Here is a 22,284-nt window from a genome sequence, read left to right on the forward strand (position 1 = left end):
ATTCCCTGTATTTAGCGCCATCCATCATTCCTTCAATTCTGACCAGTTTCCCAGTCCCTGCCGATGAAAAACATCCCCACAGCATGATGCTGCCACCACCATGCTTCACTGTGGAGATGGTGTTCTCGGGGTGATGAGAGGTGTTGGGTTTGCGCCAGACATAACGTTTTCCTTGATGGCCAAAAAGCTCAATTTTAGTCTCATCTGACCAGAGTTCCTTCTTCCATATGTTTGGGGAGTCTCCCACATGCCTTTTGGCGAACACCAAATGTGGTTGCTTAATTTTTTTCTTTAAGCAATGGCTTTTTTCTGGCCACTCTTCCGTAAAGCCCAGCTCTGTGGAGTGTACGGCTTAAAGTGGTCTTATAGGGCGGCAGGTAGCTTAGTGGTTAAGAGTGTTGTACCAGTAACCGAAAGGTCGCTGGTTCTAATCCCTGAACCGACTAGGTGAAAAATCTGTTGATGTGCCCTTGAGCAACACACTTAACCCTAATTGCTCATGTAAGTCGCGCTGGATAAGAGTGTCTGCTAAATGACTAATAAAAAAATAAAAAATAAATATCCAATCTCTGCTGTGGAGCTTTGCAGCTCCTTCAGGGTTATCTTTGGTCTCTTTGTTGCTTCTCTGATTAATGCCCTCCTTGCCTGGTCCGTGAGTTTTGGTGGGTGGCCCTCTCTTGGCAGGTTTGTTGAGGTGCCATATTCTTTCCATTTCCAGATTTAAGGGTGCTCTGTGGGATGTTCAAAGTTTCTGATTTTTTTTTATAACCCAACCCTGATCTGTACTTCTCCACAACTTTTTCCCTGACCTGTTTGGAGAGCTCCTTGGTCTTTGTGGTGCCGCTTGCTTGGTGGTGCCCGTTGCTTAGTGGTGTTGCAGACTCTGGGGCCTTTCAGAAACGGTGTATATATACTGAGATCGTGACACTTTGATTGCACACAGGTGGACTTTATTTAACTAATTATGTGACTTCTGAAGGTAACTGGTTGCACCAGATCTTATGTAGGGGCTTCATAGTAAAGGGGGTGAATACATATGCACGCACCATTTTTCTGTTATTTATTTTTTAGAATTTTTTGAAACAAGTAATTTTTTTCACTTCACCAATTTGGACTATTTTTTGTATGTCCATTACATGAAATCCAAATAGAAATCCTTTTAAATTGCAGGTTGTAATGCAACAAAATAGGAAAAACGGCAAGGGGGATGATGTTAGGCGGGGTTGGAAAGTAATAAAGGGGAATATATATATATTTTTAAAGGATATGTATGTGTATGTATGAATGTATGTATGTATGTGGGTGTGTATGTGTGTGTGTATGTATATGTGTATGTGTATATATATACAGTGGGGGAAAGAAGTATTTAGTCAGCCACCAATTGTGCAAGTTCTCCCACTTAAAAAGATGAAAGAGGCCTGTAATTTTCATCATAGGTACACGTCAACTATGACAGACAAAATGAGTGAAAAGGATTTTTAATGAATTTATTTGCAAATTATTGTGGAAAATAAGTATTTGGTCACATAAAAACAAGCAAGATTTCTGGCTCTCACAGACCTGTAACTTCTTCTTTAAGAGGCTCCTCTGTCCCCCACTCGTTACCTGTATTAATGGCACCTGTTTGAACTTCATTCAGTATAAAAGACACCTGTCCACAACCTCAAACAGTCACACTCCAAACTCCACTATGGCCAAGACCAAAGAGCTGTCAAAGGACACCAGAAACAAAATTGTAGACCTGCACCAGGCTGGGAAGACTGAATCTGCAATAGGTAAGCAGCTTGGTTTGAAGAAATCAACTGTGGGAGCAATTATTAGGAAATGGAAGACATACAAGACCACTGATAATCTCCCTCGATCTGGGGCTCCACGCAAGATCTCACCCCGTGGGGTCAAAATGATCACAAGAACGGTGAGCAAAAATCCCAGAACCACACGGGGGGACCTAGTGAATGACCTGCAGAGAGCTGGGACCAAAGTAACAAAGCCTACCATCAGTAACACACTACGCCGCCAGGGACTCAAATCCTGCAGTGCCAGACGTGTCCCCCTGCTTAAGCCAGTACATGTCCAGGCCCGTCTGAAGTTTGCTAGAGTGCATTTGGATGATCCAGAAGAGGATTGGGAGAATGTCATATGGTCAGATGAAACCAAAATATAACTTTTTGGTAAAAACTCAACTCGTCGTGTTTGGAGGACAAAGAATGCTGAGTTGCATCCAAAGAACACCATACCTACTGTGAAGCATGGGGGTGGAAACATCATGCTTTGGGGCTGTTTTTCTGCAAAGGGACCAGGACGACTGATCCGTGTAAAGGAAAGAATGAAAAGGGCCATGTATCGTGAGATTTTGAGTGAAAACCTCCTTCCATCAGCAAGGGCATTGAATATGAAACGTGGCTGGGTCTTTCAGCATGACAATGAACCCAAACACACCGCCCGGACAACGAAGGAGTGGCTTCGTAAGAAGCATTTCAAGGTCCTGGAGTGGCCTAGCTAGTCTCCAGATCTCAACCCCATAGAAAATCTTTGGAGGGAGTTGAAAGTCCGTGTTGCCCAGCGACAGCCCCAAAACATCACTGCTCTAGAGGAGATCTGCATGGAGTAATGGGCCAAAATACCAGCAACAGTGTGTGAAACCCTTGTGAAGACTTACAGAAAACGTTTGACCTGTGTCATTGCCAAAAAAAGGGTATATAACAAAGTATTGAGAAACTTTTGTTATTGACCAAATACTTATTTTCCACCATAATTTGCAAATGAATTCATAAAAAATCCTACAATGTGATTTTCTGGATTTTCTTTTCTCATTTTGTCTGTCATAGTTGACGTGTACCTATGATGAAAATTACAGGCCTCTCTCATCTTTTTAAGTGGGAGAACTTGCACAATTGGTGGCTGACTAAATACTTTTTTCCTCTCCAGGAACAGGGTTGGAATTAAAACCTACAGGAGGGTAGCTCTCCAGGAACAGGGTTGGAGTTAAAACCTACAGGAGGGTAGCTCTCCAGGAACAGGGTTGGAGTTAAAACCTACAGGACGGTATCTCTCCAGGAACAGGGTTGGAGTTAAAACCTACAGGAGGGTAGCTCTCCAGGAACAGGGTTGGAGTTAAAACCTACAGGAGGGTAGCTCTCCAGGAACAGGGTTGGAGTTAAAACCTACAGGACGGTATCTCTCCAGGAACAGGGTTGGAGTTAAAACCTACAGGAGGGTAGCTCTCCAGGAACAGGGTTGGAGTTAAAACCTACAGGAGGGTAGCTCTCCAGGAACAGGGTTGGAGTTAAAACCTACAGGAGTGTATCTCTCCAGGAACAGGGTTGGAGTTAAAACCTACAGGAGGGTAGCTCTCCAGGAACAGGGTTGGAGTTAAAACCTACAGGAGGGTAGCTCTCCATGAACAGGGTTGGAGTTAAAACCTACAGGAGGGTAGCTCTCCAGGAACAGGGTTGGAGTTAAAACCTACAGGAGGGTATCTCTCCAGGAACAGGGTTGGAGTTAAAACCTACAGGAGGGTAGCTCTCCAGGAACAGGGTTGGAGTTAAAACCTACAGGAGGGTAGCTCTCCAGGAACAGGGTTGGAGTTAAAACCTACAGGAGGGTAGCTCTCCAGGAACTGGGTTGGAGTTAAAACCTACAGGAGGGTAGCTCTCCAGGAACAGGGTTGGAGTTAAAACCTACAGGAGGGTAGCTCTCCAGGAACAGGGTTGGAGTTAAAACCTACAGGAGGGTAGCTCTCCAGGAACAGGGTTGGAGTTAAAACCTACAGGAGGGTTGCTCTCCAGGAACAGGGTTGGAGTTAAAACCTACAGGAGGGTAGCTCTCCAGGAACAGGGTTGGAGTTAAAACCTACAGGAGGGTATCTCTCCAGGAACAGGGTTAGAGTTAAAACCTACAGGAGGGTAGCTCTCCAGGAACAGGGTTGGAGTTAAAACCTACAGGAGGGTAGCTCTCCAGGAACAGGGTTGGAGTTAAAACCTACAGGAGGGTAGCTCTCCAGGAACTGGGTTGGAGTTAAAACCTACAGGAGGGTATCTCTCCAGGAACAGGGTTGGAGTTAAAACCTACAGGAGGGTAGCTCTCCAGGAACAGGGTTGGAGTTAAAACCTACAGGAGGGTAGCTCTCCAGGAACAGGGTTAGAGTTAAAACCTACAGGAGGGTAGCTCTCCAGGAACAGGGTTGGAGTTAAAACCTACAGGAGGGTAGCTCTCCAGGAACAGGGTTGGAGTTAAAACCTACAGGAGGGTAGCTCTCCAGGAACTGGGTTGGAGTTAAAACCTACAGGAGGGTTGCTCTCCAGGAACAGGGTTGGAGTTAAAACCTACAGGAGGGTAGCTCTCCAGGAACAGGTTTGGAGTTAAAACCTACAGGAGGGTTGCTCTCCAGGAACAGGGTTGGAGTTAAAACCTACAGGAGGGTACCTCTCCAGGAACAGGTTTGGAGAGCCCTGCTTTAGTGCCTTGTTGCAAAATGGATCCATGTCTTGGAATATTTGTATTCTGTACAGGCTTCCTTCTTTTCACTCTGTCATTTAGGTTTGTATTGTGGAGTAACTACAAGGTTGTTGATCCATCCTCAGTTTTCTCCTATCACAGCCATTAAACTCTAACTGTTTTAAAGTCACCATTGGCCTCATGGTGAAATCCCTGAGCGGTTTCCTTCCTCTCCGGCAACTGAGTTAGGAAGGACGCCTGTATCTTTGTTGTGACTGTGTTGATACACCATCCAAAGTGTAATGAATAACTTCACCACCATGCTCAAAGAGATATTCAATATCTGCTTTTTTTATTTTTACCCATCTACCAATAGGTGCCCTTATTTGCGAGGCATTGGAAAACTTCCCTGGTCTTTGTGGTTGAATCTGTGTTTGAAATGCACTGCTCGACTGGAGGGACCTTACAGATAATTGTATGTGTGGGGTACAGAGAAGGTAGTCATTCAAAATTCATGTTAAACACTATTATTATTGCACACAGAGTGAGTCCTTGTAACTTATTATGTGACTTGTTAAGCAAATGTTTACTGCTGAACCTATTTATGCTTGAATACTTATTGGCTCAAGATCGAGACTCAAGTGGTGTGAATACTTTCTGAAGGTACAATTCATAAATTTTTTATTTTACCTTCATTTAAATAGGCAAGTCAGTTAAGGACAAAGACTTATTTACAATGACGGCCTACCAAAAGGCAAAAGGCCTCCTGCGGGGACGGGGGTTTTAAAAATAAAAATATAGGACAAAACACACATCACGATGAGAGAGACACCACAACGCTACATAAAGAGAGACACCACAACACTACATAAAGAGAGACGCCACAACACTACATAAAGAGAGACACCACAACACTACATAAAGAGAGACGCCACAACACTACATAAAGAGAGACACCACAACACTACATAAAGAGAGACACCACAACACTACATAAAGAGAGACACCACAACGCTACATAAAGAGAGACACCACAACACTACATAAAGAGAGACGCCACAACACTACATAAAGAGAGACACCACAACACTACATAAAGAGAGACGCCACAACACTACATAAAGAGAGACGCCACAACACTACATAAAGAGAGACACCACAACACTACATAAAGAGAGACGCCACAACACTACATAAAGAGAGACGCCACAACACTACATAAAGAGAGACACCACAACACTACATAAAGAGAGACGCCACAACACTACATAAAGAGAGACACCACAACACTACATAAAGAGACACCACAACACTACATAAAGAGAGACGCCACAACACTACATAAAGAGAGACGCCACAACACTACATAAAGAGAGACGCCACAACACTACATAAAGAGAGACACCACAACACTACATAAAGAGAGACACCACAACACTACATAAAGAGAGACACCACAACACTACATAAAGAGAGACACCACAACACTACATAAAGAGAGACGCCACAACACTACATAAAGAGAGACACCACAACACTACATAAAGAGAGACGCCACAACACTACATAAAGAGAGACGCCACAACACTACATAAAGAGAGACACCACAACACTACATAAAGAGAGACACCACAACACTACATAAAGAGAGACGCCACAACACTACATAAAGAGAGACACCACAACACTACATAAAGAGAGACACCACAACACTACATAAAGAGAGACACCACAACACTACATAAAGAGAGACACCACAACACTACATAAAGAGAGACACCACAACACTACATAAAGAGAGACCTAAGACAACCACACAGCATGGTAGCAACACAACATGACAACAACACGGTAGCAACACAACATGGTACAGACATTATTGGGCACAGACAACAGCACAAAGGGCAAGAAGGTAGAGACGACAATACATCAGGCGAAGCAGCCACAACTGGCAGTAAGAGTGTCCATGATTTAGTCTTTGAATGAAGAGATGGAGATAAAACTGTCCAGTGTGAGTGTTTTTTGCAGCTCGTTCCAGTCGCTAGCTGTAGAGAACTGAAAAGAGGAGATTTGGGGACCTTTAACAGAATGTGACTGGCAGAACGGGTGTTGTATGTGGAGGATGAGGGCTGCAGTAGGTATCTCAGATAGGGGGGAGTGAGGCCTAAGAGGGTTTTATAAATAAGCATTAACCAGTGGGTCTTGCGACGGGTATACAGAGATGACCAGTTTACAGAGGAGTATAGAGTGCAGTGATGTGTCCTGTAAGGAGCGTTGGTGGCAAATCTGATGGCCGAATGGTAAAGAACATCTAGCCGCTCGAGAGCACCCTTACCTGCCGATCTATAAATTACGTCTCCGTAATCTAGCATGGGTAGGATGGTCATCTGAATCAGGGTTAGTTTGGCAGCTGGGGTGAAAGAGGAGCGATTACGATAGAGGATACGATGTAGATACAGTATGATATGTTGTTCTGTCTATCAATATGTGGTGTACTGTATGCAACCTATGGATGATATATGATATGTTCCTATGTGACTGCTACCTATAGATGATATATGATATGTTCCTATGTGACTGCTACCTATATATTATATATGATATGTTCCTATGTGACTGCTACCTATAGATGATATATGATATGTTTCTATGTGACTGCTACCTATAGATGAAATATGATATGTTCCTATGTGACTGCTACCTATAGATGATATATGATATGTTCCTATGTGACTGCTACCTATAGATGATATATGATATGTTCCTATGTGACTGCTACCTATAGATGATATATGATATGTTCCTATGTGACTGCTACCTATAGATGATATATGATATGTTCCTATGTGACTGCTACCTATAGATGAAATATGATATGTTCCTATGTGACTGCTACCTATAGATGAAATATGATATGTTCCTATGTGACTGCTACCTATAGATGATATATGATATGTTCCTATGTGACTGCTACCTATAGATGAAATATGATATGTTCCTATGTGACTGCTACCTATAGATGATATATGATATGTTCCTATGTGACTGCTACCTATAGATGATATATGATATGTTCCTATGTGACTGCTACCTATAGATGATATATGATATGTTCCTATGTGACTGCTACCTATAGATGAAATATGATATGTTCCTATGTGACTGCTACCTATAGATGATATATGATATGTTCCTATGTGACTGCTACCTATAGATGATATATGATATGTTCCTATGTGACTGCTACCTATAGATGATATATGATATGTTCCTATGTGACTGCTACCTATAGATGATATATGATATGTTCCTATGTGACTGCTACCTATAGATGAAATATGATATGTTCCTATGTGACTGCTACCTATAGATGATATATGATATGTTCCTATGTGACTGCTACCTATAGATGAAATATGATATGTTCCTATGTGACTGCTACCTATAGATGATATATGATATGTTCCTATGTGACTGCTACCTATAGATGATATACGATATGTTCCTATGTGACTGCTACCTATAGATGATATATGATATGTTCCTATGTGACTGCTACCTATAGATGATATATGATATGTTCCTATGTGACTGCTACCTATAGATGATATATGATATGTTCCTATGAGACTGCTACCTATAGATGATATATGATATGTTCCTATGTGACTGCTACCTATAGATGATATATGATATGTTCCTATGTGACTGCTACCTATAGATGATATATGATATGTTCCTATGAGACTGCTACCTATACTTTCTGAATTGACTGCCTTCAATTCAAAATGACCCCAACCCTGGAATAATATAATATATTATGTATAACATGATATGCTGTTCTCTCTGCTATAGGTGGTGTATGGAACCTGTCGATTACACTGTATATGATGTGTTTGAATGTGACGGTTACCTTCCCCTATAGATGATATGATATGTTGTTGTTCTGTTCATCTATAGGTGGTGTATGTAACTGCTACCTTCCCCTATGCCATGCTGCTGGTCCTGCTGATCCGAGGGGTGACTCTTCCGGGGGCGTGGGAAGGGATCAAGTTCTACCTGTACCCCGACATCTCCCGCCTCTCAGACCCACAGGTAGGTACCGCCGCTCGATCCAACATGGCCGTACGGTCGTCTTCTCTCTCAGACACTAGCAGTTAGTGTCTCAGCAACTGTCACCTTCGATCCAACATGGGCATCCCTGTCACCGTCTCCCTTAGCTGCTGTTAGTCTCTCAGCAACTGTCACCTTGGTGTGTTCGATCCAACATGGCATCCCTGTCGTCTTCTCTCTAAGCCATTAGCAGTTTGTCTCACAGCAACTGGGCAAATCTGAATTTGCACCCTATTCTCTTTATAGTGCACTACTTTAGCGCTAGAGTCCTGTCCAGGGGGTGTACTTATACATCACAGTGCCTCACTACAGAAACAGGAGATAGACTAGCGCCCTGTCCAGGGGGTGTACTTGTACATCAAGCTGCCTCACTACAGAAACAGGAGATAGACTAGCGCCCTGTCCAGGGGGTGTCCTGTACATCAAGCTGTCTCACTACAGAAACAGGAGATAGACTAGCGCCCTGTCCAGGGGGTGTACTTGTACATCAAGCTGCCTCACTACAGAAACAGGAGATAGACTAGTGTCCTGTCCAGGGGGTGTACTGCACATCACAGTGCCTCACTACAGAAACAGGAGATAGACTAGTGTCCTGTCCAGGGGGTGTACTGTACATCAAGCTGCCTCACTACAGAAACAGGAGATAGACTAGTGTCCTGTCCAGGGGGTGTACTTGTACATCAAGCTGCCTCACTACAGAAACAGGAGATAGACTAGCGCCCTGTCCAGGGGGTGTACTTGTACATCAAGCTGCCTCACTACAGAAACAGGAGATAGACTAGCGCCCTGTCCAGGGGGTGTACTTGTACATCAAGCTGTCTCACTACAGAAACAGGAGATAGACTAGCGTCCTGTCCAGGGGATGTACTTGTACATCAAGCTGCCTCACCCTACAGAAACAGGAGATTGGCTTCTGCCCCTATGGGCCGTTCTGTCTCTTGGCCCTGTGGGACATTCTGGCTCAGATAAAAGCATACTTTTCTTTACATAATGTTGGGCCTTCCTCATTCACAGTTGGCCGTTATAACGGATGCCTGGAGGCTCTTCTAGGCGTGAAGATATTTCAAATGTCTAGGGATAGTCTGATATTGGTCTAATGGCCTTCAGTTCAGAGAAAGTCAAAATAATAATGCATATTAATAAGAACCATGAACTGTAACCTACGCAGGCATTTAATTACCTGACGTATTTGGTAATTTATCAATTAATTGGCACAATATCATCCTCTTCATCTTTACCCCCCAATTGGTAGTTACAGTCTTGTCCCATCGCTGCAACTCCCGTGCGGACTCGGGAGAGGCGAAGGTCGAGAGCCATGCGTCCCACGAAACACGACCCCGCCAAGCCGCACTGCTTCTTGACACCGTACAACTGGCGACCGTGTCAGCGTGCATGCGCCCGGCCCGCCACAAGGAGTCGCTAGAGCGCAATGGGACAAGGACATCCCAGCCAGTCAAATCCTCCCCTAACCCAGACGACGCTGGGCCACTTCATTGGTCTCCCGGTTGCGGCCGGCTGCGACACAGCCCGCCATCGAACCCGGATCTGTAGTGACGCCTCTAGCACTGATCAGTGCCTTAGACCGCTGCGCCACTCGGGAGGCCCAATAATACATTTTGATCTAATAATAATAATAATAATAATAATTATAATAATTATAATAATAATAATAATAATACTGTTGCAATTGATCAATTCATTGGCACAATATCATCCACTTCATCTTTTAAAAGAGAAGTACAGCTCTAGGAATGTTGATATATGACAAAACAGATCATTCATCTGTGGGCTGCCTGTATAGCACTTTGTTTTAACCATCAATTTGTTCCCCTGTTCTTACCTAAACTGGGTGCAGCACCTGTTAAACTCTGAAATATCCCTCAAAACACAGGGATGAGAAGTATTATCCCGTCCAAATAGGTCTTAGGTATTATCCCTGTGTGTATGTCTGTAGAATAGTAGCGCTACATAGGGAAAAGGGTACCATTTGGGACTCTCAGAGCAGTGACAGCAGTGGTAGCTAGCTGCCAGGGAGCACAGATGGTGTGGTGGTGGGGTGCTGGCTATAGCTGACCACAGGAGGTAGAGGTGGGGTGGTGGGGTGCTGGCTACAGCTGACCACAGGAGGTAGAGGTGGGGTGGTGGGGTGCTGGCTATAGCTGACCACAGGAGGTAGAGGTGGGGTGGTGGGGTGCTGGCTACAGCTGACTACAGGAGGTAGAGGTGGGGTGGTGGGGTGCTGACCACAGGAGGTAGAGGTGGGGTGGTGGGGTGCTGGCTACAGCTGACCACAGGAGGTAGAGGTGGGGTGGTGGGGTGCTGACTACAGCTGACTACAGGAGGTAGAGGTGGGGTGGTGGGGTGGTGGGGTGCTGGCTACAGCTGACCACAGGAGGTAGAGGTGGGGTGGTGGGGTGCTGGCTACAGCTGACCACAGGAGGTAGAGGTGGGGTGGTGGGGTGGTGGGGTGCTGGCTACAGCTGACCACAGGAGGTAGAGGTGGGGTGGTGGGGTGGTGGGGTGCTGGCTACAGCTGACCACAGGAGGTAGAGGTGGGGTGGTGGGGTGGGGTGCTGGCTACAGCTGACCACAGGAGGTAGAGGTGGGGTGGTGGGGTGCTGGCTACAGCTGACCACAGGAGGTAGAGGTGGGGTGGTGGGGTGGTGGGGTGGTGGGGTGCTGACTACAGCTGACCACAGGAGGTAGAGGTGGGGTGGTGGGGTGCTGGCTACAGCTGACCACAGGAGGTAGAGGTGGGGTGGTGGGGTGCTGGCTACAGCTGACCACAGGAGGTAGAGGTGGGGTGGTGGGGTGGTGGGGTGCTGGCTATAGCTGACCACAGGAGGTAGAGGTGGGGTGGTGGGGTGCTGGCTACAGCTGACCACAGGAGGTAGAGGTGGGGTGGTAGGGTGGTGGGGTGCTGGCTATAGCTGACCACAGGAGGTAGAGGTGGGGTGGTGGGGTGCTGGCTACAGCTGACCACAGGAGGTAGAGGTGGGGTGGTGGGGTGCTGGCTACAGCTGACCACAGGAGGTAGAGGTGGGGTGGTGGGGTGGGGTGCTGACTACAGCTGACCACAGGAGGTAGAGGTGGGGTGCTGGGGTGCTGACTACAGCTGACCACAGGAGGTAGAGGTGGGGTGGTGGGGTGCTGGCTACAGCTGACCACAGGAGGTAGAGGTGGGGTGCTGGCTACAGCTGACCACAGGAGGTAGAGGTGGGGTGGTGGGGTGCTGGCTACAGCTGACCACAGGAGGTAGAGGTGGGGTGGTGGGGTGCTGACTACAGCTGACCACAGGAGGTAGAGGTGGGGTGGTGGGGTGCTGGCTACAGCTGACCACAGGAGGTAGAGGTGGGGTGGTGGGGTGCTGACCACAGGAGGTAGAGGTGGGGTGGTGGGGTGCTGGCTACAGCTGACCACAGGAGGTAGAGGTGGGGTGGTGGGGTGCTGACTACAGCTGACCACAGGAGGTAGAGGTGGGGTGGTGGGGTGCTGACTACAGCTGACCACAGGAGGTAGAGGTGGGGTGGTGGGGTGCTGGCTACAGCTGACCACAGGAGGTAGAGGTGACATAATATATTACCAGTACTGGGTTGAACTGGGTTGAACTGGGCTGGTCCTGGGTGTTAAAGAAGAACTGACACCCTCTAATCGTCGACTGCTTAACACTGCATACCAAACAGAAAGATGAGTGGTCTAAAGAATGAGGCAAAGAGAGAGAGAGAGAGAGAGAGAGAGAGAGAGAGAGAGAGAGAGAGAGAGAGAGAGAGAGAGAGAGAGAGAGAGAAGCAAAGACAGAGATGAAGAGGCTTGAAGTAGGCTTGTGCTGATTGGTACAGAGGAATGGCACCTGCTGAAGTATCAGCAGCTCTTAGAGTGTAACCTATAGTAGTAATAGCAGTCTTTGTACAGTAAGCCCACTGGACAGAGAGATGAGTGTGCATTTCATGTTTTAATGTTTGAGGCATCGTGACATCACTCGACAGAATAGAAGCATCTTGACCTGAGCTCAAGACAGCAGGTAGCTGGGGGTTGCTAGGCAACTGCTTTTTCTGAGAACGCCAGAACGGTCTGTTATTATGGGGTGTTGTTCGGCTGTGCGAATGAGTAGGCTGTGACACGCTGAACGTGTTAGCGTGCTAATAACGTGTGAGAAACCCTGTCCGGGTTACGTAACATGAACACGATATCTCTGTGTTATTAATGATACAAGAGCTGAGTGTCAGAATCTATGCTGGCAAGAAACAGGTAGCAGCTTTGGCAGGTGGCTCAGTGGGTAAGAGCGTTGTGCCAGTAACCGAAAGGTCGCTGGTTCTAATCCCCGAGCCGACTAGGTGAAAAATCTGTCGATGTGCCCTTGAGCAAGGCACTTAACCCTAATTGCTCCTGTAAATCGCTCTGGATAAGAGTGTCTGCTAAATGACAAAAAAGAAGAAAAAAAAAGTAAGTGCTATGTTACTTACATATGTACAGTTGAAGTCGGATGTTTACATACACCTTAGCCAAATACATTTAAACTCAGTTTTTCACAATTCCTGACATTTAATCCTAGTAAAAATTCCCTGTTTTAGGTCAGTTAGGATCACCACTTTATTATAAGAATGTGAAATGTCAGAATAATAGTAGAGAGAATGATTTATTTAAGCTTTTATTTCTTTCATCACATTCCCAGTGGGTCAGAAGTTTACATACACTCAATTAGTATTTGGTAGCATTGCCGTTAAATTGTTTAACTTCGGTCAAACGTTTCGGGTAGCCTTCCACAAGCTTCACACAATACGTTGGGTGAATTTTGGCCCATTCCTCCTGACAGAGCTGGTGTAACTGAGTCAGGTTTGTAGGCCTCCTTGCTTGCACATGCTTTTTCAGTTCTGCCCACAGATTTTCTATAGGATTGATGTCAGGGCTTTGTGATGGCCACTCCGATACCTTGACTTTGTTATCCTTAAGCCATTTTGCCACAACTTTGGAAGTATGCTTGGGGTCATTGTCCATTTGGAAGACCCATTTGCAACCAAGCTTTAACTTCCTGACTGATGTCTTGAGATGTTGCTTCAATATATCCACATAATTTTCCTTCCTCATGATGCCATCTATTTTGTGAAGTGCACCAGTCCCTCCTGCAGCAAAGCATCCCCACAGCATGATGCTGCCACCCCTGTGCTTCACGGTTGGGATGGTGTTCTTCGGCTTGCAAGCCTTCCCCTTTTTCCTCCAAACATAACGATGGTCATTATGGCCAAACAGTTCTATTTTTGTTTCATCAGACCAGAGGACATTTCTCCAAAAAGTACGATCTTTGTCCCCATGTGCAGTTGCAAACCGTAGTCTGGCTTTTTTATGGCGGTTTTGGAGCAGTGGCTTCTTCCTTGCTGAGCGGCCTTTCAGGTTATGTCGATATAGGACTCGTTTTACTGTGGATATAGATACTTTTGTGCCCGTTTCCTCCAGCATCTTCACAAGGTCATTTGCTGTTGTTCTGGGATTGATTTGCACTTTTCGCACCAAAGTATGTTCATCTCTAGGAGACAGAACGCGTCTCCTTCCTGAGCGGTATGACGGCTGCGTGGTCCCATGGTGTTTATACTTGCGTACTATTGTTTGTACAGATGACCGTGGTACCTTCAGGTCGTTTGGAAATTGCTCCCAAGGATGAACCAGACTTGGCTGATTTCTTTTGATTTTCCCATGATGTCAAGCAAAGAGGCACTGAGTTTGAAGGTAGGCCTTGAAATACATCCACAGGTACACCTCCAATTGACTCAAATGATGTCAATTAGCCTATCAGAAGCTTTTAAAGACATTACATCATTTTCTGGAATTTTCCAAGCTGTTTAAAGGCACAGTCAGCTTAGTGTATGTAAACTTCTGACCCACTGGAATTGTGATACAGTGAATTATAAGTGAAATAATCTGTCTGTAAACAATTGTTGGAAAAATTACTTGTGTCACGCACAAAGTAGATGTCCTAACCGACTTGCCAAAACTATAGTTTGTTAACAAGAAATTTGTGGAGTGGTTGAAAAACGAGTTTTAATGAATCCAACCTAAGTGTATGTAAACTTCCGACTTCAACTGTATAGTAAGGTATAGTAAGGTATAATAAGGTATAGTAAGGTATAGGAAGGTATAGTAAGGTATAGTAAGGTATAGTAAGGTATAGTAAGGTATAGTAAAGTATAGTAAGGTATAGTAAGGTATAGTAAGGTATAGTAAGGTATAATAAGGTATAGTAAAGTATAGTAAGGTATAGTAAGGTATAGTAAGTTATAGTAAGGTATAGTAAGGTATAGTAAGGTATAGTAAGGTATAGTAAAGTATAGTAAGGTATAGTAAGGTATAGTAAGTTATAGTAAGGTATAGTAAGGTATAGTAAGGTATAGTAAGGTATAGTAAAGTATAGTAAGGTATAGGAAGGTATAGTAAGGTATAGTAAGGTATAGTAAGGTATAGGAAGGTATAGTAAGGTATAGGAAGGTATAGTAAGGTATAGTAAGGTATAATAAGGTATAGGAAGGTATAGTAAGGTATAGTAAGGTATAGTAAGGTATAGTAAGGTATAGTAAGGTATAGTAAGGTATAGTAAGGTATAGTTAAGTGCCATAGTGGGCAAGAGTAACATGTGGCACCACTCTAGTCCTTATCAGGTCTTTGTGCATCCATTGGTGTACGCAGACATTCAGCCAGCCAGTCATCCAGCCAGTCAGCCAGTCAGCCAGCCAATCAGCCAGTCAGCCAGTCAGCCAGCCAATCAGCCAGTCAGCCAGCCAGCCAGCCAGCCAGCCAGCCAGTCAGCCAATCAGACATTCAGCCAGCCAGCCAGCCAGCCAGCCAATCAGACATTCAGCTAGCCAGCCAGCCAGCCAGCCAGCCAGACATTCAGCCAGCCAGTCAGCCAGCCAGCCAGTCAGCCAGCCAGCCAGCCAGCCAGCCAGCCGCCAATCAGCCAGTCAGCCAATCAGCCATTCAGCCAGTCAGCCAGCCAGCCAATCAGCCAGTCAGCCAGCCAGCCAATCAGCCAGCCAGCCAGCCAGCCAGCCAATCAGCCAGCCAGCCAGCCAATCAGACATTCAGCCAGCCAGCCAGCCAGCCAGCCAGCCAGCCAGCCAGCCAGCCGCCAATCAGCCAGTCAGCCATTCAGCCAATCAGCCAGTCAGCCAATCAGCCAGTCAGCCAGCCAGCCAGCCAATCAGCCAGTCAATCAGCCAGCCAATCAGTCAATCAGCCAGTCAGCCAGCCAGTCAGCCAGCCAGCCAGCCAGCCAGCCAGCCAGCCAATCAGCCAGTCAGCCAGCCAGTCAGCCAATCAGCCAGTCAGCCAGCCAGCCAGCCAGCCAATCAGTCATTCAGCCAGTCAGACAGCCAGCCAATCAGCCAGTCAGCCAGTCAGTCAGTCAGTCAGCCAACCAGCTAGTCAGTCAGTCAGCCAGCCAGTCAGTCAGTCAGCCAACCAGCTAGTCAGTCATCCAGTCAGTCAGTCAGTCAGCCAACCAGCCAGTCACCCAGTCAGTCAGTCAGTCAGTCAGTCAGCCAGTCAGTCAGTCAGTCAACCAGCTAGTGAGCCAACCAGTCAGCCAGTCAGACAGTCAGTCAGCCAACCAGCTAGTCAGTCAGCCAGTCAGTCAGTCAGTCAGTCAGCCAACCAGCTAGTCAGTCAGCCAGCCAGTCAGTCAGTCAGTCAGCCAACCAGCTAGTCAGTCAGCCAGCCAGCCAGCCAGCCAATCAGACATTCAGCTAGCCAGCCAGCCAGCCAGCCAGCCAGACATTCAGCCAGCCAGTCAGCCAGCCAGCCAGTCAGCCAGCCAGCCAGCCAGCCAGCCAGCCGCCAATCAGCCAGTCAGCCAATCAGCCATTCAGCCAGTCAGCCAGCCAGCCAATCAGCCAGTCAGCCAGCCAGCCAATCAGCCAGCCAGCCAGCCAGCCAGCCAATCAGCCAGCCAGCCAGCCAATCAGACATTCAGCCAGCCAGCCAGCCAGCCAGCCAGCCAGCCAGCCAGCCGCCAATCAGCCAGTCAGCCATTCAGCCAATCAGCCAGTCAGCCAATCAGCCAGTCAGCCAGCCAGCCAGCCAATCAGCCAGTCAATCAGCCAGCCAATCAGTCAATCAGCCAGTCAGCCAGCCAGTCAGCCAGCCAGCCAGCCAGCCAGCCAGCCAATCAGCCAGTCAGCCAGCCAGTCAGCCAATCAGCCAGTCAGCCAGCCAGCCAGCCAGCCAATCAGTCATTCAGCCAGTCAGACAGCCAGCCAATCAGCCAGTCAGCCAGTCAGTCAGTCAGTCAGCCAACCAGCTAGTCAGTCAGTCAGCCAGCCAGTCAGTCAGTCAGCCAACCAGCTAGTCAGTCATCCAGTCAGTCAGTCAGTCAGCCAACCAGCCAGTCACCCAGTCAGTCAGTCAGTCAGTCAGCCAGTCAGTCAGTCAGTCAACCAGCTAGTGAGCCAACCAGTCAGCCAGTCAGACAGTCAGTCAGCCAACCAGCTAGTCAGTCAGCCAGTCAGTCAGTCAGTCAGTCAGCCAACCAGCTAGTCAGTCAGCCAGCCAGTCAGTCAGTCAGTCAGCCAACCAGCTAGTCAGTCAGTCAGTCAGCCAGCCAGCTAGTCTGTCAGCCAGTCAGTGAGTCAGCCAACCAGCTAGTCAGCCAGTCAGCCAGTCAGCCAGCCAGTCAGCCAGCCAGCCAGCCAGCCAGCCAGCCAGCCAATCAGCCAGTCAGCCAGCCAGTCAGCCAATCAGCCAGTCAGCCAGCCAGCCAGCCAGCCAATCAGTCATTCAGCCAGTCAGACAGCCAGCCAATCAGCCAGTCAGCCAGTCAGTCAGTCAGTCAGCCAGTCAGCCAGTTAGTCAGTCAGTCAGCCAACCAGTCAGTCAGCCAGTCAGTCAGTCAGTCAGTCAGTCAACCAGCTAGTGAGCCAACCAGTCAGCCAGTCAGCCAGTCAGTCAGCCAACCAGCTAGTCAGCCAACCAGCTAATCAGTCAGCCAGCCAGTCAGTCAGTCAGTCAGCCAACCAGCCAGTCAGCCAACCAGCTAGTCAGTCAGTCAGTCAGCCAGCCAGCTAGTCAGTCAGCCAGTCAATGAGTCAGCCAACCAGCTAGTCAGCCAGTCAGCCAGTCAGTCAGCCAACAAGTCAGTCAGCCAACCAGTCAGTCAGCCAGTCAGCCAGTCAGTCAGTCAGCCAACCAGCCAGTCAGCCAGTCAGTCAGTCAGTCAGTCAGTCAACCAGCTAGTGAGCCAACCAGTCAGCCAGTCAGCCAGTCAGTCAGCCAACCAGCTAGTCAGCCAACCAGCTAATCAGTCAGCCAGCCAGTCAGTCAGTCAGTCAGCCAACCAGCCAGTCAGCCAACCAGCTAGTCAGTCAGTCAGTCAGCCAGCCAGCTAGTCAGTCAGCCAGTCAATGAGTCAGCCAACCAGCTAGTCAGCCAGTCAGCCAGTCAGTCAGCCAACAAGTCAGTCAGCCAACCAGTCAGTCAGCCAGTCAGCCAGTCAGTCAGTCAGCCAACCAGCCAGTCAGCCAGTCAGACAGTCAGCCAGCCAGCCAACCAGCTAGTCAGCCAACCAGTCAGCCAGTCAGCCAGTCAGCCAACCAGCTAGTCAGTCAGTCAGTCAGTCAGCCAGCCAGTCAGCCAGTCAGCCTGTCAGCCAGCCAACCAGCCAACCAGCTAGTCAGCCAACCAGTCAGCCAACCAGCTAGTCAGCCAACCAGTTAGCCAGTCAGTCAGCCAACCAGCTAGTCAGCCAGTCAGCCAGTCAGTCAGTCAGCCAACCAGCTAGTCAGTCAGTCAGCCAGCCAGCTAGTCAGTCAGCCAGTCAGCCAGTCAGTCAGTCAGTCAGCCAGTCATCCAGTCAGCCAGTCAGCCAGTCAGTCAGTCAGCCAGTCAGCCAGTCAGCCAGTCAGCCAGCCAACCAGCCAACCAGCTAGTCAGCCAACCAGTCAGCCAGTCAGTCAGCCAACCAGCTAGTCAGCCAACCAGTCAGCCAGTCAGTCAGCCAACCAGCTAGTCAGCCAACCAGTTAGCCAGTCAGTCAGCCAACCAGCTAGTCAGCCAGTCAGCCAGTCAGTCAGTCAGCCAACCAGCTAGTCAGTCAGTCAGCCAGCCAGCTAGTCAGTCAGCCAGTCAGCCAGTCAGTCAGTCAGCCAGTCATCCAGTCAGCCAGTCAGCCAGTCAGCCAGTCAGTCAGTCAGCCAGTCAGCCAGTCAGCCAGTCAGCCAGCCAACCAGCCAACCAGCTAGTCAGCCAACCAGTCAGCCAGTCAGTCAGCCAACCAGCTAGTCAGCCAACCAGTCAGCCAGTTAGTCAACCAACCAGCTAGTCAGCCAGTCAGCCAGTCAGTCAGTCAGCCAGCCAGCTAGTCAGTCAGCCAGTCAGCCAGTCAGTCAGTCAGTCAGCCAGTCAGCCAGTCAGTCAGTCAGTCAGCCAGTCAGCCAGTCAGCCAGTCAGCCAGTCAGCTAGTCAGTCAGTCAGCCAGTCAGCCAGTCAGCCAGTCTTGCTCTCTGCTCTCCATATTGATCACAGCCTGTTCTGGATCAAAGCCTGCTGCTTGTCCTAGTCTTTACAGCTGACTGCCAATACGCTGTTTATCATGCATGAGAAGTGGATACCATTAGTAGACTCCTCTGTGCTGATTAATGAGGAAGAGGGATGTGTGATAGAAAAGGAGAGAGAGACAAGAAAGACAGAGAGCAGAAGAGACAGTGAGGAGAGAGAGAGAGAGAGAGAGAGAGAGAGAGAGAGAGAGAGAGAGAGAGAGAGAGAGAGAGAGAGAGAGCAGGAGAGACAGTGAGGAGAGCGAAGGAAAGTGAGAGAGAGAGCAGGAGAGAGAGTGAGGAGAGAGAAGGAAAGAGAGAGAGAGAGCAGGAGAGAGAAAGAGGATCGAGGGTAGAAAAAGAGAAAGCGAGAGAACATTACTGAAAGTGGGAGAGATGGAGGGATAGAGAGAAATAGAGGGATGGCAATTAAAATATGGAGTGAGAGAGAGAGAGAAGGACAGAAAATATGGAGTGAGAGAGAGAGAGAAAGACAGAAAATATGGAGTGAGAGAGAGAAGGACAGAAAATATAGAGTGAGAGAGAGAAGAACAGAAGATATAGAGTGAGAGAGAGAGAAGAACAGAAAGCAAGGTATTTTTTGTTGTTTCTGTTGTTGTTGAAAGTACATGAACGAAAGAGAGAGAAAGGGAGAAAGAGAGAGAGAAAGAGAGAGAGAGTGAGCGATAAAGAACTGCTGTTTGGCAAAAGGGGCCGTTGCTTCTGACTAAAATATTAAATGTACCTTAAAAAAAAGGTTGCTTGAAACGACATAGAAAAGCATTGATCTACGTACAAACATGATACTGATCCTGTTGTGTTGTGTTCCTTAAATATAGGTAGGTGCCTTGTCCCAATCCTGTGTGTAACTGGTTGCGTGACCTGGTGTGTCCCTCAGGTGTGGGTGGATGCCTTGTCCCAGTCCTGTGTGTAACTGGTTGCGTGACCTGGTGTGTCCCTCAGGTGTGGGTGGATGCCTTGTCCCAGTCCTGTGTGTAACTGGTTGCGTGACCTGGTGTGTCCCTCAGGTGTGGGTGGATGCCTTGTCCCAGTCCTGTGTGTAACTGGTTGCGTGACCTGGTGTGTCCCTCAGGTGTGGGTGGATGCCTTGTCCCAGTCCTGTGTGTAACTGGTTGCGTGACCTGGTGTGTCCCTCAGGTGTGGGTGGATGCTGGGACTCAGATCTTCTTCTCCTATGCCATCTGTCTGGGGTGCCTGACGGCCCTGGGGAGCTACAACAGCTATGACAACAACTGCTACCGGTAAAACTGACACACAGGCTAAGTTTGGTAACAGAATAACGGCACAAACCGTCACTCTGTTACCACATTTTGCACTCGCACTGTTCTTCAAGTGAATGTGTTTTTGTCAAATTTTTCAGTGGAAATAGTTAAAAGTGCATATAATTGTATGGTTTGTTTAGCTTTGCAATCATTGGTTTTTGCTTGACATACAGTACCAGTCAAAAGTTTTAGAACACCTACTCATTCCAGGGTTGTTCTTTATTTTTACTATTTTCTACATTGTAGAATAATAGTGAAGACATCAAAACTATGAAATAACACATTTGAAATCATGTAGTAGCCAAAAAAAAAGTGTTAAACAAATCAAAATATATGTATATGTGAGATTCTTCAAAGTAGCCACCCTTTGCCTTGATGACAGCTTTGCACACTCTGGGTATTATCTCAACCAGCTTCATGAGGTAGTCACCTGGAATGCATTTCAATTAACAGGTGTGCCTTGTTAAAAGTTAATTTGTGGAATTTCTTTCCTTCTTAATGCATTTGAGCCAATCAGTTGTGTTGTGACAAGGTAGGGGGGGGGGGGGGTATACAGAAGACAGCCCTATTTGGTAAAAGACCAAGTCCATATTATGGTAAGAACAGCTCAAATAAGCAAAGAGAAACGACAGTCAATCATTAATTTAAGACATGAAGGTCAGTCAATACGGAACATTTCAAGAACATTGAAAGATTCTTCAAGTGCAGTTGCAAAAACCATCAAGCGCTGTGATGAAACTGGCTCTCATGAGGACCGCCACAGGAAAGGAAGACCCAGAGTTACCTCTGCTGCAGAGGATAAGTTCATTAGAGTTAGCAGCCTCAGAAATTGCAGCCCAAATAAATGCTTCACAGAGTTCAAGTAACAGACACATCTCAACATCAACTGTTCAGAGGAGACTGCGTGAATCAGGCCTTCATGGTCGAATTGCTGCAAAGAAACCACTACTAAAGGACACCAATAATAAGAAGAGACTTACTTGGACGCAGAGTAGGTGAACGGATGATCTCCGCATGTGTAGTTCCCACCGTAAAGCATGGAGGAGGTGGTGTTATGGTGTGGGGGTGCTTTGCTGGTGACACTGTCTGTGATTTATTTAGAATTCAAGGCACACTTAGCCAGCATGGCTACCACAGCATTCTGCAGCGATACGCCATTCCATCTGGTTTGGGCTTAGTGGGACTATCATTTGTTTTTCAACAGGACAATGACCTCCAGGCTGTGTAAAGGCTCCATATGTGTTATTTCATAGTTTTGATGTCTTCACTATTATTCTACAATGTAGAAAATAGTAAAAATAAAGAAAACCCGTTGAGTGAGTAGGTGTGTCCAAACTTTTGACTGGTACTGTACATTATAAAACAGACAATACTACTGGTTAGACTGACACACTGACAATACTACTGGTTAGACTGACAATACTACTGGTTAGACTGACAATACTACTGGTTAGACTGACAATACTACTGGTTAGACTGACAATACTACTGTTTAGACTGACAATACTACTGGTTAGACTGACAATACTACTGGTTAGACTGACAATACTACTGGTTAGACTGACAATACTACTGGTTAGACTGACAATACTACTGGTTAGACTGACAATACTACTGGTTAGACTGACATATAGACAATACTACTGGTTAGACTGACAATACTACTGGTTAGACTGACAATACTACTGGTTAGACTGACAATACTACTGGTTAGACTGACACATAGACAATACTACTGGTTAGACTGACAATACTACTGGTTAGACTGACAATACTACTGGTTAGACTGACAATACTACTGGTTAGACGACACAGCTACCGCCTACTGCTTCCAGTAAGTGTTAGGACTGAATGGTTAAACTGGAACTGCCCCTGATCAATACTATACTACTTATCTACAGTGCCTTCAGAAAGTATTCACACCCTTTGACTAT

The 22,284-nt window shown here is 47.1% G+C and overlaps 1 pseudogene across 1 annotated transcript in view; it reads left to right on the plus strand.

Moving 5' to 3' along the window:
- The first annotated feature begins 6,692 nt into the window (after positions 1-6,692).
- Positions 6,693-22,284, plus strand: part of LOC311116718 (sodium- and chloride-dependent GABA transporter 3-like) — a 19,704-nt pseudogene continuing 4,112 nt past the window's right edge. The window contains exons 1-3 of the transcript in view: positions 6,693-6,701; positions 8,398-8,532; positions 20,226-20,329. The product of the transcript in view is annotated as a sodium- and chloride-dependent GABA transporter 3-like (transcript). The remainder of the gene's footprint in view (positions 6,702-8,397; positions 8,533-20,225; positions 20,330-22,284) is intronic.

Source organism: Coregonus lavaretus (assembly GCF_964263955.1).
Source record: "Coregonus lavaretus genome assembly, contig: HAP1_SCAFFOLD_5278, whole genome shotgun sequence".
In the NCBI taxonomy this organism is placed as follows: Eukaryota; Metazoa; Chordata; class Actinopteri; order Salmoniformes; family Salmonidae; genus Coregonus; species Coregonus lavaretus.